Source organism: Lynx rufus, unplaced genomic scaffold, assembly GCF_022079265.1.
Source record: "Lynx rufus isolate CCGP_SWC_20201006 ecotype Redwood Valley unplaced genomic scaffold, mLynRuf1.p SCAF_9, whole genome shotgun sequence".
Classification (NCBI taxonomy): domain Eukaryota; kingdom Metazoa; phylum Chordata; class Mammalia; order Carnivora; family Felidae; genus Lynx; species Lynx rufus.
The window spans coordinates 20,623,927-20,640,020 of NW_025814897.1; the positions used below are offsets into that span (position 1 = coordinate 20,623,927).

Sequence of the window (16,094 nt, forward strand, 5' to 3'; positions counted from 1 at the left end):
TGGGAGGAGGAGAGTTTGGGAAAGCTTCCCGCGGGGATGCGCCCTGCCTTCCTTGCGGCTCCCAGCTCTCCACCCGCAGTCCATGGTGGGACCATGGGAAATGATCTCTGTGGTTGGGAGGGTGATTTCCAGAATCGGGGTAGGTACTGAGCAGTTTAATACATGTCGTCCTATCCTGGCTCTAGCTCACATCTGGCCTTCCAGAACCTCCTACTCTAGGTTAAAGTCTAACAGGATTAATCTAGTCCAGCCTTCCTCTAGGCAAGAGGGCTCTTTAGTGGGTCTTCAAAAGGTACTTTGCGGAAAGGAAAGGGAGGAGCTTAGTTCTTGTGAGCTTAACTCTTAAAAACTGAGGTCGTGAATAGTCAGTGACCCCCGCCCCCAGCCTGTAGTCTCTTCTCAAGATTTGGTATCACTCCCTCCTATCTGTAGCTCTTGTGCTGAAGGCCCCCCACCCCCACCCCCACCCCCCTGAGGTTGAGAAAAGGGTGTAGAGGTACTGCAATGCCATTCCTGCTTTCTTGGGGCCAGGTTCCTTGTTCTTCAGGATTGGAAAGGCATTAGCAGCATCTGTTGTCACTGGGAATGCCAGGCCCAGTCAGCACCCAGAGCCGCCCCTTGGTCCCTCAGCAGAGCCAAGCTGGGCCTGTAACTTGGATGAGGCCTCCAAGGAAGATCCAGGTCTTGCCGGGAGGGTGGGGGTGCTGGGCTCATCTTCGGAAATCACTCCGTGTCCTTCCATGCCCCTACTGTCAGCAGCCACGGTTGGGACTGAAGGGGTGCCTGGCTGTCTCTCAGGATGAGACATCACTTTAACACAGAAATGCTTCTCTGCTCAGCCCCTATTGGTCCCTCAGGGACATGCAGAGACATGTGCCTTTAAAAATCTGCCTTGAGTATCTCTTGATGCATTTCAACAGGAGGTCGTTGTTATGCTGGGAACTGTAATTGGGGTAACCTTGTGTTTTTCAGCCAAATACCGTATTACAAGGATGGGGAAGTTTTGTCGTTTCTGTCTGCCTGGCTAGTGTTAGATCCTATGATTCCCTCTTTCTTTCATTAGGTGCAGATCTGTTGGTCCATTTTGGTCGAGGGGCCAACGTTGTAGTTGTATTGTGAATGTGTGGGCTTGAAATGCGGCTCCCTTTGGTGGTATCCCCTGTCTGAGTTCTCCTCTGTCCACATGGAGACTTGGTAGGAACGAGGTGACCAAATATATTGGCTACCCTGTGCTGGGTAACGTTATCTGCGTACGGAAGAAGATGGAATTAATTGACCTCCTGGTGTTTGAGTCACTTCTAGAAACATTTCTGGAATCCTACTATGTGTTAGTGATATTAAAAAATGATGATAATGCTGATTAAAAAAAAGAATAAAAATGGCAACTAACATTTATTGAGTGCTTACGGGGGTGTCAAGGACCATATTAAGCACTTCACATACGTGAAGTCCTATAGTGCCAAAGGCAGCGTGGTTAAGATCCTCATTTTACAGAGCGAGGAAACTGAGTCACAGAGAGGGTGTACAGATAGGAATCAGGCTTTGGACTTGTGGGTAATTTTCCCTAGTGATTCGCCTGTTCTTGGTTGCTTTTCTATAGATCGTTTTCCTCTGCATGCAGCAATACCATATGTTGGCGCTTTTTTTTCCCTGCTTTGTGGTCTCCTTGCCTTATATTTATTTTTTTAGTTAGACTTTTAAAAGTGTAAGGAAGTGAGGTGCCTGGGTGGCTCAGTCGGTTAAGCTCCTGACTTTGGCTGAGGTCATGATCTTGTGGTTCGTGAGTTTGAGCCCCACATTGGACTCTGCTATCAGCACAGAGCCTGCTTCGGATCCTCTGTCTCCCTCTCTCTGCCCCTCCCTCACCAGCACGCTCTTTCAAAAATAAACATTAAAAAAACAAGTTTCTTAAAAAAAAATAGTATAAGGAAATGCATTATCTTAATTGATCCTTATTATAGCCCTACGAAGCAGCTGACATCTCCATTTGAGAACCAGGGAAACTGAGGTACAGAGTAGTAAAGACTTGTGCCTAAATTCATGCAACTGGTTAGTGAAAAAGGTAGGGTGCACTCCTGTTACTGGACTATTATTTCAGTTTTGCGAGCAACAGTGAGCAACAGTTTTGCGAGCAATTGTATCTGCATTAGACCTACTCTCCCAGAGGGCAGAGTCAGGGTCTGTACATCCATTATTCATTCTTCCCTTCATTCTACAAATGTTGGCCAAGTAATTATTATTTTCACAGTCCTGTGCTTAGGCATTGTGGGGGCTAAAAAAATGTAAGGGCATTGCCTCTGACTTCTAGGGACTGGTAGCTTCACAGATAGAATAAATTTCAGCCACCCTATACGCACACACACACCCACACAAACACACACTTTCTCTCTCCAAAACAAGTCAGTAAATGCTAAAGAACAGATACATGCAATAGACAACAAGCACTGTAGACAGTGAGAGGAGGCTGGGATTCATTTCAGCTGGGGTGACCCGGAAGCTTCCCAGAGTAATTGGCATTTGAGTGGGGGGTTCGAAGGCTGGCCAATGTTAGGTAAGTAGAGGCTGTGCTTTGTACAGCACTAATACTGCCCCTCATGGTGTTAGGAGGTTATCATAGGGGATGCTTTTGGATGATGCTGATGAAGGCACGTGGCCGTGATTGACAGCGGCTGGATTGTGAGAGGGAAATCCTGCTTTTTCAGCGTCCCCTGACAGGGTCTTTAGACTCTCTCCAAAGATGATTCTGTGATTCTGCCTTCAGGTAACTTGGTGCACGAGGTTAAGGGCAACGGTGGAGGAGACGGCACGTGCAAACACATGGGGCCGTGCCAAAGCAGAGTTGGGAGCACAGACAATTTGGAAGCCATGTAATGTTTTTAAAGAAGCATTCACCAGTCCTGAGCTTCTACAGAGTTTCTATTTATTTATTTATTTATTTATTTATTTATGTATGTATGTATGTATGTATGTGTGTGTGTGTGTGTGTGTGTGAGAGAGAGAGAGAGAGAGAGAGAGAAATATGTAAAGATATTCCTAAATCCTGTAGGGTCCCAACACCAAGAAGCTCTCCAGTGTGGTGGAGTGCCCCATGTACAGATTGTTTTGGCCCCCAGAGGACTTGGCAGACTGCAGTGACATCTGTCTTCATTCGCTGTCCTTGTGTTCCCGGTCCTCACATCTGTTGGGGTTGGTGGGTGCGGTCTTCACAGAGCCTGGAGGCTCTGCCAGACCTTCAGGAAAGCCCATGTGCTGCAAGAATGTGGTTCTGGGAAAACAGAGGAACGAGAGTACAGTTCTCGACACGTTGCAGGGGAAGCATTTCTGTGGCCAGGCCGTGGTCTGCACATAGAGAAGTTTTGAGCTCCTGTTTGTGTTTGAGCAGGTGAGTGAGCTTTCACCCCGTTTCTTGAGGAATGTGAGCGCTGTGTGAGGGACCCTGCTCACTTAGGGCCTCCCCAGGTAGTGGGGACCGAACTTCATTTTCAGTTTCCTCCGTGTTTCATGGAGATTTGTGATCATCCGTATTTCATCAGATACCAAAGATCAGCTGTCCAGTATGCTTTTTTTCCTTCGGACCTGCAAACACTGTTCCTTCTCCAGCCCTGCTGTAGACCCGTGAAAGGAGAAACGGGTGACGGTGCCTGGGAGGACTTAAGTTAGACATAAAGAAAAAGTTTGGAATTTCTTTCTCTAGGGAGGGTCCAGACCAGGTTATACTTTTCTCATTCGAGGTTCTTTCTGTGAGAAATTTTCTCTCGAGGAGGAGGAAGGCCTGCGTGTGACCTCCTTCAGAGCCAGGCTTCCCAAGGCATTCAGATGCTTACCGGGAGGTGAGCTGCAGTGAAGGTTGGGGTCGCTCAGTAGCTTGAGATTCTGGAGAGCCGACTGGACTCTGAAGAATCCAAACCTTGTAACCACCTCCGCGCCTGCTGTGTGGCCTTGGTAGGTGACTTCTGTTTGCCTTGGGTGGTAGTTGTTTTGAAAGCAGGGTTAAATGACGGTGCTGGGAGGATTAGTCTGTCTGTCAGCTTCCTTTTCACTCCTGGTTTAGAAAAAGGCCACAGTTCTTACAGAGCAGTCGCTCGTAATGCGGACTCTGGTGTGCTTCCCTAGCCAGCAGGAAACACTAAAAAAAAAAAAACCCTTCATTTGAAAATATTAAATGCTCATTTACAAACATCCCCCAGCAGGCACACCCTCTAGCTAACAGTGCAAGATTTACTTTATTATTTGGTGGGACGGGAATCGGGGATTTCCCCATGGTCTGTCACATCCAGGGCACGGAGTGCCGGTCACCTAAGCATTTAAATCCCATGAGTGATCAGGACAGCTGTGATCTGACTCTACAGATTTTTTTTTTTTCAAAGGGTAGGCCGTTCCCACCTCTTACCCAGGTTTCTACGTTGGGAACTGCACCTGGCTTGAAATGAGTGGCAGGCCGCATGATTTATTGTTCTTCTTGCCACCATTATCGTTAGTCTAAGGAGAAAGAAATGTACTGTATTAGAATGGGAGATGGTTGGCAGGGATGGTGTCAAAGCAAATCAGATTGGAAGGGCAGCAGTCCCCCCTTATCCGTGGTTTTGCTTCGTGAGGTGTTAGCTACCGTGGCCAGCTGTGGTCTGGAAGCAGGTGACCCTCCTGTCGTGTCCTCAGAGGGTCAGTAGGAGCCCAACACAGTGCCATGACACCCCCCTGTTCCCCTCACATCTTCCACTTACGTAGGCATTTTATCATCTCACATCATCACAACAAGGGTAAGTATAGAAGAATAAGGCATTTTGTGTGTGTGTATGAGAGAGAGCGCATTCACAGAACTTTTTATTACAGTATATTATAATCGTTCTATTATTATTTGTTGTTAATCTCTTACTGTGCCTAATTTGTAAATTAAACTTAATCACAGGTGTGTACCTGTAGGAAAAAGGGTCGTCTGTTTAGGGTTCGGTACCGCCTGTGGTTTCAGGGGTCCGCTGGGGGTCTTTGAGTGGATCCCCCCCGCGGATAGGGGGCACTTGGGCTTCTTTGTTCTGGTTAGAGACCCTTTCTCCTGGCCATTCGGAGGCTTTTTGTCATTGAATTTCATTTTTGGAAGAGATGGTTTGGGGCTTCTCGTGATAGAATGCTTCTGATCCCTTGTCCCAGAAGGCTGGACGTTTGTTTCCTAAATGAGCTAAGGTGAAAGACTGGGTAAAGTAGATATTGCTAGATGTCGTTATGTGTCCTTACCCTTAACGCCGTTCTTTGGTTCCTATTTGCACAAAGATGTTGAGTTAAACTGGGTAGGCTAGGGGCGCCTGGGTGGCGCAGTCGGTTAAGCGTCCGACTTCAGCCAGGTCACGATCTCGCTGTCCGTGAGTTCGAGCCCCGCGTCAGGCTCTGGGCTGATGGCTCGGAGCCTGGAGCCTGTTTTGGATTCTGTGTCTCCCTCTCTCTCTGCCCCTCCCCCGTTCATGCTCTGTCTCTCTCTGTCCCAAAAATAAATAAACGTTGAAAAAAAAATTAAAAAAAAAAAAATAAACTGGGTAGGCTAGGTTCTGCTCTGACAGCAACCACTGTCCTCCCCCGCCCCCTCCAAACTCAGTAGCTTGACTCATCATAAGCTAACTCTTGAGCACTGCAAGCCCCTCTGAGGCTCTGGAAAAGACCCCAGGGAGGCTGTCCTCTGTGAGGCATATGGTGGCTCGGTGATCTAGGCCGTAGAGTCTCCTGGCGCCCCCTCCGCAGTCACTGCAGAGGTCAGGGGGCAGGAGAGCCTGGCTCTTCGGTGCTTCTCCTCGGAAGCGAGCATGCTGCCCTTGCCCTTCAGCATGGTCCATGGTCATCCGTGGCCTGACCGCAGGAAGGCCGGGAAACAGTAGGCTTCTGAAGGGCAGGAGGGGAGGAGAACCAGGAGTCTTGCTGAGCACCAGTCATGGCCACATAGCTGCTTTTATGGAAGTGCATCCATGGGCCCACCCCCCCTCCTGAAAACCGGATGATGGCTTTCTTATTGCCTGTAGGATAAAGGCCTTGATTTGAAATGTCATGGAAGGACTTGTGTAACCTTAGACCAGGGGTCAGCACCCAACAGCCAGGGGTCAAGTTCAACTTGCTGCCTGTTTTCGTGCAGCTAAGTATGTTTTGGGGGTTTGTTTGTTTGTTTTTACACTTTTTTAATGGTTGAAAAAAATCAAGAGAAGAGTGGTATTTCATGACATGTGAAAATTATATGAAATTAAGATATTAATGTCCATAAATAAAGTTTTATTTGTACCCAGCCACACTCGTTGGCGTATGGCATTGTCTGTGGCTGCTTTCGTGGTACAGTGTCAGAACTGAGCACTTAGGACAGACACCTATGGCCCACAAAGCTAGACTATTTATTGTCTAGCCCTTTACACAAAGTTTGCTGCCCCCTAGTTTAGACGGATAAAGACGCCTCTCAAATGCAGCAAAGTGGTATGTTTTCACTGGATACTTTAGAGCTAGCGGTCTTATTCGAAACGCTGTAACAGTGTTCAAAAAACCGTAACGGTGACCGTGATAAGGATATTAATAGTAAGGATAAGGATAATAGTAAGGATAAGGATATTAATAGTAATAGCTAATACTTCTACAGTAACTTACTATATCACGCGTATCTTAAATGTTTTCTATATATTAGCCCAGAGCTGTTTTTTTGAGCTATATGTTATTATGGTGTAGGTTTTACAAATCAGTAAACCGAAGCACAGAGAGGTTAGGTCATCAGCTCAAGGTCACACAGCCCCTAAAGTGTTCAAGCTGGCAGTCTGACTTCAGATCGTGCTCTTAACCACCACAGTTATAAGCAGTTGGAACACGGGCTTTGCCCGTGAGGAGAGAGAAGACTGATACTCTTGAAAAGTTAGAAGAATTTGGCAAGGTAATCTATGAAGGTGTTTAATGAAGACGAATTAAACTAGAAAGGTATGAAAGAACGGAGAGGGAGAGAGCAGTAATGGGCAAAGTAAATGGAGAAGGGCTGAACAGGAGGTAGAATGAGTGCCTAGTATGTATGTATGTATGTATTTATTTATTTTTATTATTTTTTAGAGAGACCATGAGTCAGGGAGAGGGGTAGAGAGAGAGACAGAGAGAGTGGATCCCAAGCAGGCTTCATGCTCAATGCGGAGGCTGACGCAGGGCTTGATCCCACAACCCTGGGATCGTGACCCTAGCCGAAATCAAGAGTCAGTCCGATGCTCAACCGACTGAGCCACCCAGCCCTCCTGAGGGTTGAGCCTTGAACGACGAGGACGCCCGAAATTTCAAGAGAAAGAACTAGACAGGGAAGAAGCAAGAGCTAGACCACAGAAACCACAGTGAGGGCCTGGTGGCAGGGAGCAAGAGCTGCGTGGCCTGATCAGAATGCAGGGGTGTGTGGGGACACGGGGGTAGATACTCAAATGGTAAGACAGGTTCCACCTGCAGATAGGATCGTCTCACAGGTGAGGCAGAGACATGCGGGCTTGCTGTACTCAGCCGGGAGAAGCCCTTGGGTTCAGGATGACCACAGAGGGTGGAGATGTATTTCCAAACTTGGTGGGCAAGATGTTCTGGGGCCTGGCGTGTAAGTGGGTGGTTTGAGAGCAGGCAAGAAGAATAGTGTTGCAAATTAAAAACAATGCTTCTGTGAGCTTTTCTTTATTTGTCTCTTTCCTTTTTTAATTTATTTTATTTTAGAGAGAGCGCATGAGTGGGGGAGAGAGGAGAGGGAGAGAGAGAGAATCTTAAGCAGACGCCACCCTCAGTGAGGAGCTGGACGCAGGGCTTGATCCCACAACCCTGGGATCATGACCTCAGCTGAAGTTTAGTCCGAAGCTCAACTGACTGAGCCGCCCCGGTGCACCTCTTTCTTCCTTCCTTCCTCTCTCTCTCTTTCTTTATCTCTCTCTCTTTCTCTCTCTCTTCTCCCCCTCCCTCCCTTTCCATCTTCCTTTCTCCCTTCCTCCCCTTCTCTCTCCCTCTCTCTCTCTACCCCCCCCTTCTCTCTTTTTTATCTCATGTAACCCTCACACAACTCGACAGGGAAGGTGGTATTTATCCCTTTTTTACAGGTAAGGAAACTGTGTCTCAAAAGAGGTTTAAGTAAAAGGGCCAGGACCCCATGGTTATTGGCAGAACTGGGATAAAACTGAAATTGTCTGTCTGTAAAGCCTGTGCTCTTAACCTCTACACTTAAGTACTTGACTTAGTGGGAAAAGTGTTTATTGGTAGAAATTTGGAGCTTTATTTATTTATTTTTAAATGTCTATTTATTTTGAGAGAGTGCATGGGGGAGGGCCAGAGAGAGCAAGGAGAGAGAATCTCAAGCCAGTTCCTTACTGTTCGTGCAGAGCCTGAAGTGGGGTTCGATCTGGCGATCCATGAGATCATGAGCTGAACTGAAATCAAGAGTCAGACACTTAGCTGACTGAGCCACCCAGGTGCCCCCAAAGTTTAGAGCTTTAAACTTAACAATTTAGGAAGGGTTTGGTGTGGAGGTGGGGTGGTCTTTCTGGGGAGTGGTGTCGTTTGTATCAGGCGATCATAGAGTAGAACAGTTTTTCAGAGTGTTCACCTCTGTGCTGAACCATGACCCTTGTCATTGCTGATCTGGTGGCTTCACTTTGGGGCTGGGTCAGGGTTTATTTAAAAAAAAAATTGCTTTTGTTTTTAAATTTTTTTTAATGTTTTATTTATTTTTGAGACAGAGAGAGACAGAGCATGAACGGGGGAGAGTCAGAGAGAGAGGGAGACACAGAATCTGAAGCAGGCTCCAGGCTCTGAGCTGTCAGCACAGAGCCCAACGCGGGGCTCGAACTCACAGACCGTGAGATCATGACCTGAGCCGAAGTCGGACGCTTAACCGACTGAGCCACCCAGGCGCCCCTGTTTTTTGTTTTTAATTTGTAGAACGTATCATGCATCCAAAAGAAAGTATATAATGTATAGCTGTTCAACTTAAAGGAGAAAAACTAAACATTGTTCATCATCCAGTTAAGCATTATAACAATGCCTAAATATTTGAAAGCCATTCAGTTTGTTTGTTTGTTTGTTTGTTGTATAAGATTTGTGAAAATATTCAAAGGCTGGGAGGATAAGCCCCAGAAAATGCAGGTCTTGGGGACTGAGCACTGACTGCGTACCTGCGCACCTGCACCGGGGCCCGAGTACTCTTGCCCCGCCCCCCCCTCCCCTAGGGGGTATGTTACGGGTATGTTACACTTCTCAAGCAGTGCCTCTTTGTTCTGTCGGACTCTGGACTCGAATGGCTGCCCCTAGCACAGGGCTCCCTCCCTTTAGCTCTGTGGGGGACCCTAAGGGACAGGCGTAGGTGGTTCTGTTCCTTTCTGGTTGGGTGATTCTGGGCAAGTTACCTACTCTGTCAAGCCTTGATTTTTCTCATCTATAAAATGGAGCTAATCCCACCTGACCTTGGAGGGCTTTGGGAAGATAATTCCTGAGCATGTACTCAGGGGGAGGCCTGGCCCATTGTAACCTTATAAAGGTTAAGCTGCTGTTAAAATTTTCATTGTCTTACGTTTGACATTGTGCAAAAAGAGAGCATGGTCATAACCTGGCTCTCCACATACTTAACATCCACAGTTGTCTCTCACGCCCTGGATGGATACAGAGAACTCTGATCATGATCTTTCCTGGAACAGCCAGGAAAGTTTTACTTTCAGTCAGTTTTACTCCTTCTTTGAAGTTAACAGCCTCCCAAATCATGTATTTTAGTCTCGCTGCTGGAACTCTTCTGTCTGCTGCCCCCTCCGGGTATGGTCACTTGGTCACTTAACTGGAGGCTAGGATATGTTCTGCCCCTCACTGAGCGTGTGACCTTCTTCGTCAAGGCACCAGCGCCCACATCTCTAAGATGATAGTTGAGATTAGAACAGCAGATTTTCTCTCTTCTGGGTGCCCATGGACTTCAGGCTAAGGTTCTCTGGAGTACAGGACCCTTTAATAGTCTCAAGTTCCCACTGGATTCTTGCCGTCCTCTTCTTAATCATTTATTCATTTGTTTACTTGAACATTTCTGGAGTGCCCACTGGGCTCGTGGTAGAAACACGAAGACCAGGAGCAACCAGTCCTTGCCTTGGGGCGGAGGGGTGGGGGGCTTGGCTAAAGTAGTGGGGAGCCAGACCTGGACTCCCAGTGCTGCATATTGTAGGAAAATTCCACAGAGGGACTCAGATCCCTCTCCTGCTGGAGTGCAAATAGATTTATCTTCCAGTTGAGATCTTTTTTTGGACCCATTCTCCTGAGACCGGGAGCCTCACTGTTTCATAATAGCTTCCCTGCAGCGACCTCAACTCTTTATGCCTTACTGAATGGTCGGAGTTTATATCCGGTGGCATTATGACATGCAAAACGCCTTTGTTTCCCAGAGGCTCAACTCCACAAGCCCCAGGATGCAAATTTTGGGAACTGTCACCACTGGGCTTTTGGAGGTGATCTGCTGTGCACGTGATGATTATTATCTTTTAGCCGTCTTTTGAGTCTAAAGCATACTCTTATTTATGGAGTCTCTGTTGACCCTTGCTTGTTCAAATGACTTTTTTTTTTTTTTTAAGTTTATTTATCTTGAGAGAGACAGAGCGCAAGCAGGGGAGAGGCAGAGAGAGGGGGAGAATCCCAAGCAGATTCTGTGCTGTCAGCACAGAGCCCCGCGTCGGGCTCAAACTCATGAGACTGTGAGATAACGGCCTGAGCCGAAATCAAGAGTCGGACGCTTAACCGACTGAGGCACCCAGGCGCCCCTCAAACGGCTTTTTTTTTTTTTTTTAAATCTCTGATTCCGTGAACCAAGCGTTTCTACTTCATGCTCTTGTCTTCTTCTTTGATACAAACAAGTGGAGTAAATCTGTACTCCTGGGAGGCGCATTGGTAAGAGGAGCTAACCGCTGCCATTCACCTCTTGAGCCGTCTTTGTATGAGCCATTACGTTCATGGAAGCCGTGATGGTACTCCTTTTTACAAAACTCTGGACCTAGAGCAGTACTCCGCTCTGTTAAATGCTGACACTATTGTGTGTGCAGCCGTACAATTGGTTTTTCTTGTTTACTGCCGTCCTAACCTTCTTTCTCTGTGCACCTTCCCCCGAGTATATTCCAAGCCTAAGTTAGGACCACTTTTGAGATGATCCCTCCTGCTAAACGGAATTGGTAATTGTCACCAGTCACAAAAGACGTCTCTCACCACCACTGCCAGGAGGAGGGCTGTGAACTCCAGGCCCTCACCTCTCTCTCTCTGCTTCCTCGCTGCCTGCAGGGGCCAAGCCCCTGGCTGCGTAGAAAGCATATTTATGATAATCTCCCAGCCAGCCTTCTCTTCACATCCTCTTGCCCTAATCATTCACGTTGGAAGCTTCAGAGCTATTTTTTCCTTTGTTCTTCCTCATTCTCCACATAGTTAGTTCTCTTTGCAGCCTCTCTGGTTTGTCCTCTGTCCTTTCCCATGACTTACTGTCACTGTCCTAATTCATAACCAACCTTCCATGCCTTGCTTGGCCTTTTGCAGTAGCCACCTGGCTGACCGCTTTTTCTTCTTCTTCTTTTTTTAAAAGCTTTCTTGAGATATAATACACATACCACACAACTCCTTTAAAGTGTACAATTCAGTGGATTTTAGTATATTCACGATATGTGCAACAAGACGACAGGTAATTAATTTGAGGACATTTTCATCACCTCGGAAAGAAACCCCGTCCGTACATTTTAGCAGGTAACCACCCTCCCCGCCCCCCCATCCCAACCCTCACAACCCGGCAACTACTAATCTATTTCCTGTCTCTGTAGAGTCCCCCGTTCTGGGCTTTTCATGAATGGAATCATGAACTGGCTTCTTTCACTTAGTATAATGTTTTCAAGATTCGTTTAAGTCATAGCATGTATCAGCACTTCTTCCGCCTTTGATGGCTGAATAACCTCATCTCTTCCTGGAACTCTTGGGGTCCATTAATGATTCAGCTATTAAACAGGTCAGATTTCCAACCCCCAAAACTGGACTTGGCCCCTAGGAACCTACAAAATACAGCGGACACTGGGGCATGGCACTTAAGGCCTTCCCCATTCTGGCTCCATGGTGACTGTCCAGCCTCGTCGTCACTCCACACTTCCACGGGGCTCTACTGTCCCCACCATCCCGACACTCCTTTCCTTAGCGAGGGGCGTGTCGCCCACGTACTGTGTCCTATCACTGTAGTCTTGGGTTATGTTACCCCTTTGCTTATGGTTCTCCGGTCTTTGGCTGTAGAAATCCCATTTCTCTTTCAGACTTGTCTTCATTCTCACCTTGAAGAAGTCCACCCCAGGTTTATCTCATCTCCAGTTAGGAATTAATTCGTCCTTTCCCATTCTCTGTGCACTTCATTGGATCCCCATCATTTCAGTCTTGGATTAAAGCATCATTCTGTTTTTATAACATATTAAATCTTTTCCGAAACGAGAGAGTCATTCCAAATTTTGTTTTATCTTCTGGTGCTCTCTACAAGGCTTTACACATAGTTGGTGCCCAGAACAGATTTGCTGGATAATTGATGGCCCTCTTGGATTTGTATAGTCCTTTCTGCTTTTCAGAGTTCTTTTACATATTTTCTCTCTTCCAAAAATCAGAAGTAAAGAGCTTTTTTCCAGAAAAAGATTATCAGTAGTTTTAACTTGTTTGAATATTTATGGTTTTTTGCATCACCGATTGCCTCTGCGTATTCTAATGTTGGTAGAAACATTAGCAAATATAAAGTCAAAAAGAAGTCCATCATAATACCACCCCTCAGTGATAATCACTGTTAATATTTCGGTTTTTATCCTTTGAGCTATTTTTTCTATGTATACTATACATAGATAAACATAGGTGAAACTTACAACTCGTTCTATACACTGTTCTGGAATCCTTTAATTAACAGCATCTGATCTCTCTATAATAATAAATATTGATTTACATAATTACATTTAAGGGGCAGTATTGCAAATATGCAAGTACTTGTCTATTCTCCTCCTGTTTGACACTTAGGTTATTTTTTATTCCTCAAGATTAAAAATAATGTCATACTAACATTCTTCAGGTAAGTACCTTAGAAGCCAGATTTCTAGGTCAACAGCTTTTTTTTTCTTTTCTGTTTTTATTTTTAAGTAATCTCTACACTCAATGTGGAGCTTAAGTCACAACCCTGAGATCAAGACTCGCATGTTCTACCCACTGCGCCAGCCGGGGTGCCCCTAGGTCAGCAGCTTTAATACAGAGTGCCAAGTTGCCCTTTCGGAAAGGTCGTTCCAATTTACACACCCGCCAGCAAGTTATGAGTGTTTGTTCCTTCCCCTTGTCCTTGCGTGCCTCGGCATTACCATTCTTTTTAGTCTTTGCCAATCTGATAATCCACAAGTGATATCTTAGAGTTGCATTCATTTGCGTCTCTTTCTTTGATCCTTGGTGACATGCTTTTAATTTCCTTATTACCCATGTATATTTCTCCTGTGAAATACCTTTTTGTTCTCTGCCCACCTCCCTGTTGAGGTGTTTGTCTTTTTCATCTCTCAGGACTCGACTGGAATAAGGATATTCACCCTTAGGTCATACATGTAATAAGTATTTTCCCTGGGCGGTGTGTCTTAACTTCAGGCTGTTTTCGGCACATAGAAGTGTATTTGTTTGTGATCCAGTTAATTAATCACTCTTGTCCTCTATGGTTTCTGTGTTTGGCATTATTCACAGAAAGTTCCTCCCAAACCAGTACCATATACACACTCACTTTTGCTTTCTTTGAGTCCTTCTGGGATTTGGTTTTTTAAAGTTGAATGCATCAGTTCATTTTGAGATATAATTGCATCTACTTTTATAAAACCCGGGTGATTAAATTACACAGCACAGGCCTAGAGGGGACTGTGATAGGTCCCGTCCATTTTCCTGGCATCAGAGCACCAGGTAGATGAGCACTTCTTTTCCAGAGTACGACAGTCTACCCTTTCCCAGCAGGTGCCCACATTTACCATAATTCCTTCTGAAATCACCTCTGTTGTTGTGTGCCAGTTACGTGTTAATAATAGTCTGGCCTGAGGATTAAATGAATTTGCACATGAGATGAACGACAATCTATGGGATACTGCTTGGCACGTGAATATTCCACGTGTGTTTTATTGAATGCACGAATGACCGAATGAATGAAGGAAGGAATGGTGGTGTGAACAGTGGTAACAGGTCACTGACGATACCGTGAGATAGCAGGAGCTGTTCCATTGAAGCAGAGCCTTGGCCAAAGCAACAGTCTCAGGAGAGCACTGGCCAATTACATGTGGAAGAAGGAAAAGTTATCATGTGGGTTTTGAGCAGGTGACATTATAAGGGTTAGGACCCGTAGGCTGACATACACCATGCATTAGGTACATAAGCAACAGTGAAGCACACTGGAGAATTCCAGGGGATGCTGTAGAGATATGGGGGAATTCATCAGGGAAGTCGCCCTGGGGAAGGTGCATTGAGAGCAGAGCTTTTTTTTTTTTTTTTTTAACATTTATTTATTTTTGAGACAGAGACAGAGCATGAACGGGGGAGGGCAGAGAGAGAGGGAGACACAGAATCGGAAGCAGGCTCCAGGCTCTGAGCCATCAGCCCAGAGCCTGACGCGGGGCTTGAACTCACGGACCGCGAGATCGTGACCTGAGCTGAAGTCGGATGCTCAACCGACTGAGCCACCCAGGCGCCCCTAGAGAGCAGAGCTTTTGAAGGAAGGTTGGGGCCGCATAGGAGGGATTCGTGGAGTGAGGTCATTTTATGCAGATAGAATGATGTAAGCAAGCAGTATTTTTTTTTTTTTAATTTGAAGTAGTGATTTTTTTTTTTTTTTTGCTTTTTTTCCCCACCTCCTTTGCTTTTGATCTGTTTCCTCATTTCTCAGCTTTTTTTATGCTCCCTGCTTTTAGTGCCAGTTAGAAATTGTCATGACAAACGTTGTTCGTACAGTTGAGGAAAGTTATTCTTGAAGTGCTTGGGCTCTGGGGTAGAAAGACTCCAGGGAGTGGGAACGGAACGCAAGGAACAGGAGGGTGGCCCTCTGAGAGGACGTACCGTATCAGCCTTTTTCCAGCTCCACTCAAGACGGAGGTGAAGTTGGCCTTTTCTAAGGTTTACTCACCATACAGTAGACATTCCCCTGAATGAGTGAAAATAGGCATAGCACTGAGATGCATAGCCATTCAGGAAGATGGACAGACGTGAAGGACCCCGGCCCGCCGCAGCCTGGGAAGCTGGGCGGGCGGTGGGCGTTTTCGTGGTGAGGGATGCTGAGGAGGACACCTCGAAGGGTGGGCCATTTGGTCAGTACCTCGCTAACCTTGCCGAGGAAGGAGACCCTGCCTCTTCTGAGCTTCCAATCTCAAGGAATAGAAGTCCAGAAGAACAAGAAAAAGAGGGCTTGGAAGGGCAAAGAGATGCTAAGCAAACTCTGGACCTAGATGCCGAAGAATCCAGCATGAGTCATTGCAGTCGGCTGGTGTTGGCCGGAAGCTTTTCTTGGAAATCAAATTAGTGGGTACAATACAATCCCAGCGTAGAAGAGCAAGAAATGGGTTTCTGCCTCCATATCTTTTAATCCTTAAGGAATAAATCCCGTAAGGATTTCACCCTTTCTTCCACTAAAGCCCTCCGTCAGCCTGCCTCCTCTTCTTGTAAATAAAGTTTTATTGGGACACAGCCACGTTCTTTCCTTTTCCATGTTGTCCATGGCTGTTTTAACCCTACGGAAGTAAGAGTTCAGTGCTGATGGCGGACTCTGTGGTCTGCAAAGCCCAATATATTTGCTATCTGGCCCTTTACAGAAAAAGTTTCCGACCCCTGCTTTATATTACGAATAGATAACTAATTTTGAGCTGTTTTTCCAGGAGAATCCTGGTTTGCACCAACCCATGCCGTTTGCTAAATGAGTGCCCCTTTTCCTCATGGCACATGTTTGCAAGATGACTTCGAACCGGTGGTGTGGTCTAGGATTCAGGCTTCTTGAGCACATAGTCTGACCATCTGAGCTGCCTGGGAGACCCACGTGGAGTGGCTAGTACCCTAATATAGCAGCCATTATTAGTTTCTGGTATTTATTTGCTGTTCAGTAAATGCCAAAT

At 46.2% G+C, this 16,094-nt stretch overlaps 1 protein-coding gene across 2 annotated transcripts in view; it reads left to right on the plus strand.

Annotated features, from left to right (window-relative positions):
* Positions 1-16,094, plus strand: part of GRAMD1B (GRAM domain containing 1B) — a 174,076-nt gene that overhangs the window by 78,894 nt on the left and 79,088 nt on the right. The window lies entirely within an intron of this gene.